The sequence below is a fragment of the Tiliqua scincoides genome, chromosome 7 (genome assembly GCF_035046505.1).
Source record: "Tiliqua scincoides isolate rTilSci1 chromosome 7, rTilSci1.hap2, whole genome shotgun sequence".
Lineage (NCBI taxonomy): Eukaryota > Metazoa > Chordata > Lepidosauria > Squamata > Scincidae > Tiliqua > Tiliqua scincoides.
In genome coordinates, this window is record NC_089827.1 from 65107132 (window position 1) to 65114884 (window position 7753).

Sequence of the window (7753 nt, forward strand, 5' to 3'; positions counted from 1 at the left end):
TAAATGTTAAGAGTGATTGTTAAACTGATGTCTGGACTTATGAATCGGACTTCACCCCTTTTAAGTCTAGGAATGTAACTCTTGAGTCATCAAGGGTGCTTGAATCTTATCTGTATATAGATACAGAACCAATTGCTTTATATCTGATGTGAAATTATGCTTTGTTCCTCTGTGGCAGTGGTTCTTAACCTTTTTGGGGGCACAGACCCCTTTGAGAACCTGAAAGATATGGACCCTCTCCCCAGAAAAATGCACACAAACACACAACTTTTTTTGCATCCAGTTCATGGACCCTACCCTATGGCAAGTGACTGGCTGCCATTCGCAGTCCATTTGCTCTGAAGCAGTTCCACTGAGTTCTAATAGGACTACTCAACAATAAGTAGGTCATATATTGCTATCTTGGTACATATCAGACAGTTGGAATAGTTCCACTCTTCACACCAATAAACTGAGTCTCATTCCATGATTTCTACAATTGGGTCTGCAACAAAGTAAACATGTGTTTGCATTATGATAGGGAGAACTGGGTTGTTTTACTGAATTGCAGTACAGGAGTTTCCTCTTAATTTTGGTGCTAATAATTAACTTGGTTTGAAGAGTTACCTGGTGTATGTACCGATTTATGAATTGTCAACTTCAATTAAAACCATGTTTGCAATAACCACTTTTTTCTTTTAATTAGTAAACATTGAATGATCCTTGTGTTTGCAGCAATGTTGTTGAAAGGAAGAAAACCCCAATGACATCAACAAACCTCCATGCTTTGCGTGGATAGATGATTTAATTGACAAGAGTAAATGTATTGAATGTTAAGTGTAATTATTGGCCTAAAGCAAATGTGAGTTTTATGCTTTTAAAGGAAGCGTTATTTCCAGCACATTATAGATACTATAAGACATTTCATGGGCTAGTTGAATCACAAATGATGTATACTCAAGCTTTTAATGTACATTCCTACTATTTTCAGGGTTATTTTAAAATGCCTGATAGGTTTTGTTTAACATCTTCTGACTGTAATGTTATGACACTGAAATAAAAGGAAGAGTGATTATTCATTATACAATGAGCTTCTCATTTTAAAAGGTCCCCATTTTTCTTATTTCTTAAGCTGAACTGTTCAACTAAGAAAAGGACACCTAGTTATTTCTCCTTACAGGAGAGGACAGTATTATAGCTCTTTGTTCATATTGCTGTTTTCACTAAATATACAGTGACTAATGCTGGGGTTTTAGCTGGCCAGTGTGGTCTTTGGTAGAGTGACTTAGTCATGGTAGGATCAAACACTGAAGCTTTTGAACTTGTCCAGTGATGAAAGGGTGGTGTGCCTACTTACTAATCTTAATTTTTGAGGCCATTGCAGTGACACTTTACCATTTACTAACACCGTTAAGGAAACTAGATGACCTTACTGGGTACATTTCTTTCTGTTGGAACATTTATCTCCTGCTTTTCAACTAAAAAACTCTGAAAGCGGTTTACATAGCAAGAGGAAAAAGGACATAACTCCAGAAGGGTCCACAATCTGAAATTCCAGTCACTACAATCAATGGCATGCTAGGGGTAGTTTCTAGCCCATTATTAAATATGAGAAAATTACCTTAGTAAAAAGTACCTCTTTACCTAGTTAGCTGGGGGCATATATTTACAGCTAATTTTATCTAGAACAGGATGTTCTAAAACTTCCCCCCCCCCTGCAACCTACTTGTTGCAGGGGGTGCCATGACTCACTTTCTCTGGCACCAAGCTTCTGCAGACTCTGGAAACAGCCAGAAGTCACTTTCATGAACCTGGGAGTAAACCAGAAAGAAGTGCCTTTCCAGCTCCTGGAAGCCTGCAGAGGCCCAGTGTGGCATCCAATTGCATCCAGAGGGCTCCAATTCAAAGCCAGCCGGATGCAAGGCTGGGTGGGAGTGCCCAACCCAGGACCCACCACGTGGGTCCCAACCTAGTGGGTGCCATGTGGGTCCCAACCCAGTTTGAGAAACCCTGATCTAAAGATATCAAAATACTGTGGTTTCTGTTACTTGCAGTGGGTTGGATTCAGTTTGGCCTACAGTTCTATAACTTGTCTAAACTGGGAATTAGGTTACCTCTGGAAGTGAGTGATGCAACCCTAATCCTCACATAATCAAGATTTGTAAACTTGAAATTGCCTTAACCATGTACGTATTACTTCAAATGGCTTTTTGACTTCGTAGGCAGTGCTATCCAACTTTCCAGCACTGATGCTGCTGTGCCAATGAGGAGAGTGCAGTAGCCTGTGGTGGTGATGGGCAGACATGGAGGCTGCCTCAAGGTAAGGGAATGTTTGTTCCCTCACCTCAGGATTGCATTGTGGCTGCATGAGCCCTGGAACGGTGCATAGGATTGGGCCCTAAGCAGCTAATTGAAATGCAGAGGGAGCTGTTTTGGTAATTGAAGTGCCGGTCCTGTGGCTGACACATCTATTACTGTAGCAGATACAGGCGGACCAGGTCCCCTCTGTCTGAGCAGTGGGTATCTCAGAGAAGAGGTAGGAAGCTACTCTATACCAGTGGTCTCTGTTGCTCAGTATTGTGTACTCTGGTAGTGGCTCTCCAGTTGGGTGTCTTTCCTAACTGTACCTGGTGATGCCAAGGATCCACCCTGGAACCTGCATAGAAAGTATAGCACAATAAGCCACAGGCCTAGGCAGAGTAGCAGAGGCAGTGAATGGGAAGATATAAAAGTTTGGGTCCCAGAGGGAGCACCCCTCCTCCTCGCCACTTCTCTCTTGCATATTGGGTAAGGCAAGGGGAAGCCTAGCTAAGCAAGTCAGGTTCCTTGTGCTTATAGAAAAAGGACTCCATCACCATCTGGTGGCTGTCTCTATAGGGGTAACATCTCATGTGCAGTCCTCAAATGTCCTGCTGTTCTTGGATACATCCAGGCATATTACAGTGAAGCGGAAGAAACAAACTGGAACAAAATCCTTAGTAAAAAGCCGTGTGTCCCCTCAGAGGTGATGGTTGGCAACCTTCAGTCTCGAAAGACTATGGTATTCAGAGGTGATAGTTGCTTTCTATTTGAACCCTGACATGATCACCATAGGCAACCAAGAATTACTTTAAGGGGGAGAGTGATGGCAATGGGGTCCTTACTTGCCTGAACTTTTTCCACTGTGTGTATGTAAAAGTGGCAGCAGCTTCACCCATGCTTAAGGCACAGAAAATCTCATCCTTATGGTTGGCTCATATTGGTAATCCATTTTTTTCTAGTCAGGAAATGCCATTATGATATTTGCATTGTTTTTGGACATATTCTAGAGTAGGATATGGTGGCACCAGGAACATTTTCAGCATTGTTGAAGTCATTGCTGCCCTCAAGAGGCATGGTGCTGAACAAGAGGTCTCTTGTTATCTGGTGTGCTCCCTGGGGCATTTGGTGGGCCCCTGTGAGATACAGGAAGCTGGACTAGATGGGCCTATGGCCTGATCCAGTGGGGCTGTTCTTATGTTCACAGCCGGACACAGCATGCACCTGATTGGAATAGCTGCATTGCTACTGGAAAGGTGGATAGGATTGAACTCTTAGGCTGTAATCCTATTTTACTCACCAGAAAGAAACACCTCTATTGATTGTCAATGAACCCTACCAATAGGAAGGGATTTGTAAGGGCCTCTAATTTCAGAAAGGTGGTTATCGTTTTGATGGGCTTTCAAAGGTGATGTTAACTTGGTTTTCAAGGCCCTTTGTCTAAGCAGATAAACTGCCTGTATATTCATCTTCCATTACTACTGAGGTAGTAGCAGATGACCTCGGAAAGATGTCACTCAGAGCAATTCTTCAGGCAGGTTCTCACACTGAGGCTACTGCTCAACTAGTGGCTTCCATTTGAATGCCCCAAAGAAACAAGTTGACAACTGCTTAGGATCTTCATCCCACAACAGGAGATTTCAGACTGTAAATGTTAAGTGATGCTAACTAGTAGAGCTCATTAATTACCATGCAAAAATGAGGACTGGACGAGCAGTTCTGCTGGGATTGACATTGCTCTTGTAACTGAGTCAGAACGCGACTCAGAATACGTATGTATGTAGGGTAGTGAGATATAAATTATGTATTTATCTTGCCTACACCTCAGTCCTTATGATCTGATTAGCCAATGTCTAGTACATCCCTGTCTGCAGCACCACACAGATGTGACTGAACTCCTTGTGTAAGACTTTTCAGTCACCCTCCCCACCCTGCACATTACGCTAAACAGAACTGTACCTTACAGCCTATTCATGGCAAGCTTGAATAGTACTGAAATCGTTTCACATAGCATTAACTAGAGAAGATGACAGGTTGCCTCCCCAGCAGACATATTGCCACATATGTGGAACAGGCTATGCCTGGTTGTACGATGCATAGGAATTAACACTTTTCATCTGTATTCTAGCCCATCATTTCATTGCCCTTTGATGGCTTACTGCCTGCCTCAGACTTCAGCACACAATGCTTTTTGAGTGAAGTTTTGTATAGCTATTCTTTATATCTTAAGAATGTTAAGACCCTGGTTCAAATGTAACTTCTGCCATGAACTTATGTGCAGCTGTAGATAAGCCATTGATAGCCAATCCTAAACTAAACCCTGGCACAGCAGGGCTGCATGGCCTCCACTGTATCCAGCACAGCTTTGGAGCACACTGGAGGTCTCCATGGGATAAGGGGCATCCTTTACTCCTAAATAGCAATCAGCATAAGAAGGGGGAAATTACCAAGTATTAAATAATTGCCTTAGGCAATGTGCTCCTGTTAACAGGTGGAAGGCTTCTAGCAGAAGAGGTAATTATGTTTTTTACGCAGCAATAAAAAGATGTACTTTAGGCTTGGTTTGAGACCTCATTTTTAGCAGCATAAGCAAAATAAGCTATGGAATTAAACAGAATCTGTTCAGGATAGATGACACTTTCCCATTATATAGAGATACAAAGATCAAAAAAGATAGTGTATTAGCACTTCCATTTATGCAACATCAAAACCGCAAGCTCAGTTGACATGAAATGCTTACCATTCATCTTTGAAATACTATTCACTGAGCTGATGTAAATGGCCGGTGTAAAGAGTTGGCTAGACACAATAAAATCATACATGATTTTGAAGGATATCTAACACTGTCCAATGCGTAACCCCGATACTGGCTGGTTGCTGCTGAAACCATTTTTGATCTTGCCTTTAGCTAGGGAAGGATCCTTTGATATATCAGATTTCAGCAGAAGGGGCTGTGAGTGGCATCCATGCTGAAGCCCAGGTTTCGCAACTATGGATGTGTTAAGAAAAATGAAAACTAACCTTCAGCTCTGACCAGTAATCAGATTCCCTCCATGCATACTTACAAAACAAAGCTCAAATATTGAGAACAATTTCTACAGGCACTTCTGCACCTTAATGGTGCTTTTGATCCTGGAGTGCTCTGTCAGCTTCTCTGTTTTAGTCTGTCTTGTCTCTCGCCCAGGTTCCTTTTAGCATGTCTTCTTCCCTCTTTTGCAGACCTGGCCAATCCCTCTGCTTCCTTGCTTCCTCCTCCTGAGATGATACTAAACTGTTCAAGGTGCCGAAAGCCTGATTATGAAGAGCTCCAAACAGCTTTGCTAAAATAGGTGAAGGGACAACCAAAGGGCAAATGCACATATCTTATCAATACACATAGAGATGCACATTGGGGTTAAAAAAAATCCCAGGTGTTTATATGTATGTGCAAATGTATTCTGAGCAACTCTCCCTATAAGCTGCATGGCTGAAACCAAAGCCCCAAGCAGCTGAGCACATGGTGCTGCACACTGCCCGCAGCTCCATGGCTGCAGAGCTTAGCAATGTCATTGTCAAGCACTCGGTGCCAGCAGCTGCACTACGCTGCCACCAGAGGGTGCCTTGCAATTGGGATAAAAATAGAGAAAACAATTTGATTCTGAGCTTTCAGTGACTAACCCGGAAAGATGTTCGGATCGTGGTGGATAGCTCAAAGATGATGCTGAGCTAAGGCACAGTAGCTGTGAACATAAGAAAAGCCCATCTTGAATCAGGTCCAAGATCCATTTCATCCAGTATCCTGTTTCTCACCAGTTGCATCCGAGATGCCCACAAGCATTTTGCCACTGCTCCGCCACAAGTAGTATTCGGAGGTTGCACAGAACCATCACGACTAGTAACAACAAATAGACTTGTCCTCTATGAATTTGTCCTTGCCTGCACTGGCTCAACTCACGGTTTGAATTGGGCTGTCGGCTTTTCAGACCCTATACCTGAAAAGATCAGGTCAGACACAAGTATCTGCCTTATATCATCAGTAGTGACTACAGAGGCAAAGAATTTCTTCTCTGTACTCTTTACATCCTCTTTATTCTCACTGTTTGACAGCCCCCCCCCCCGGACAGGTTTTCTGCTTCTGATGTATTTAAATACAACTCATTTGCTTGGTGTTTTAGTCATAAAAATGGTTCCACAAGTCTATAATACAGTTACATCCACATTACTGTGTATTCAGGTTGCCACATCAAAGGATATTAAAGAGCTGGAATGGTACAGAAGCAGGAAACTGCTATGAGCAGAGGGCAGGGTCACCTTCTTTACAAGGCAAGGCCAATTCACGTTTAGGGAGTTTTGGTTTCAAAAAGCAGCAATGGAGGTATGACAAAAGCTTATAAAATTGTGTGGTGTGAAGAGACAGAAGTTTCTCACCGTTCTTGAACCAGGAATCATCCAAGGAAGTGGACTGGTTGATTCAGGACAGACAGAAAGAGCTTCTTTGCACAATACCGAAGTCTATGGAAACTTGCCGCAAGATGGCGTGATGGCCATGACCTTTGACCACTTTAAAAAGCAATTTGACTTGTCCCCCATGAATTTATTGCTGGCTACTGCTGGTCACAGCTATACAGCATGTACCAGGCATATGGTACTTAGTATATGGCACCTGGCAGAGTGCCTCTAAATACCAGTCACAGTGAAACATCTTCCTCACCTGCTTGTGGACTTTCAAAGCGGGTTGTGCTCAGTTATACAAGCCATACGAACACAAGAGCCCTGCTTGATCAGGCCAAAAGTCCATCTCTCAATGGCCCACCAGCTTCCAAACATTAAAGAAGTTAAAGCCACATAAAGGAGCCAGCCTTCTTTCAACTTTTATCTTTTTATTTTGGAGGTTCATTTCAGATATAAAAAGTCAAAATTCTTACATCAGTCTTTAAAAGAAAGCCATGCACACAGTTCAAACTGTTTACAACTTAAATTGTTGCTTTCCTTCAATTCTTCTCCCCCAACTTCTCAGAAGCATGTTAAGCAATTGTTTCCAACATTTTGGCAACAAGTGTAGGTTAGCTTCCAATAAGCATCCAAGATTGGCTCTTCGCTCCTATAACCTACGTAAATACTCTTGCTGTGTTTGTATGTCATGTTCCCAATTTTAACTGTAACAAGATTCTACTGGAAAGTCAAGACTTGTCTGTACTTGGCTGACAATGACCCTCTGACCTTGCAAACTATGTCTAGCGAGTCCAAAACATCTGGTCCAAAACATTTATCCCTATGCATTTGGAAAGCCAGCTACACATTCAAAGGTCACTTAGAGGAAAATCAGTCCTAATTTCTACTGCCACAAGAGTGCTTCACGACATGCCTAACTCCTCTACACTTTACTGCTAAATTGAATCTCTTACTGCAGCTATATAGCTGTGCAGTTTTAACTTGGTAGAAGAGGTTCTGGCTGTTATATTACTCACCCTATGCTTCTATACGATGGAAATGAGCA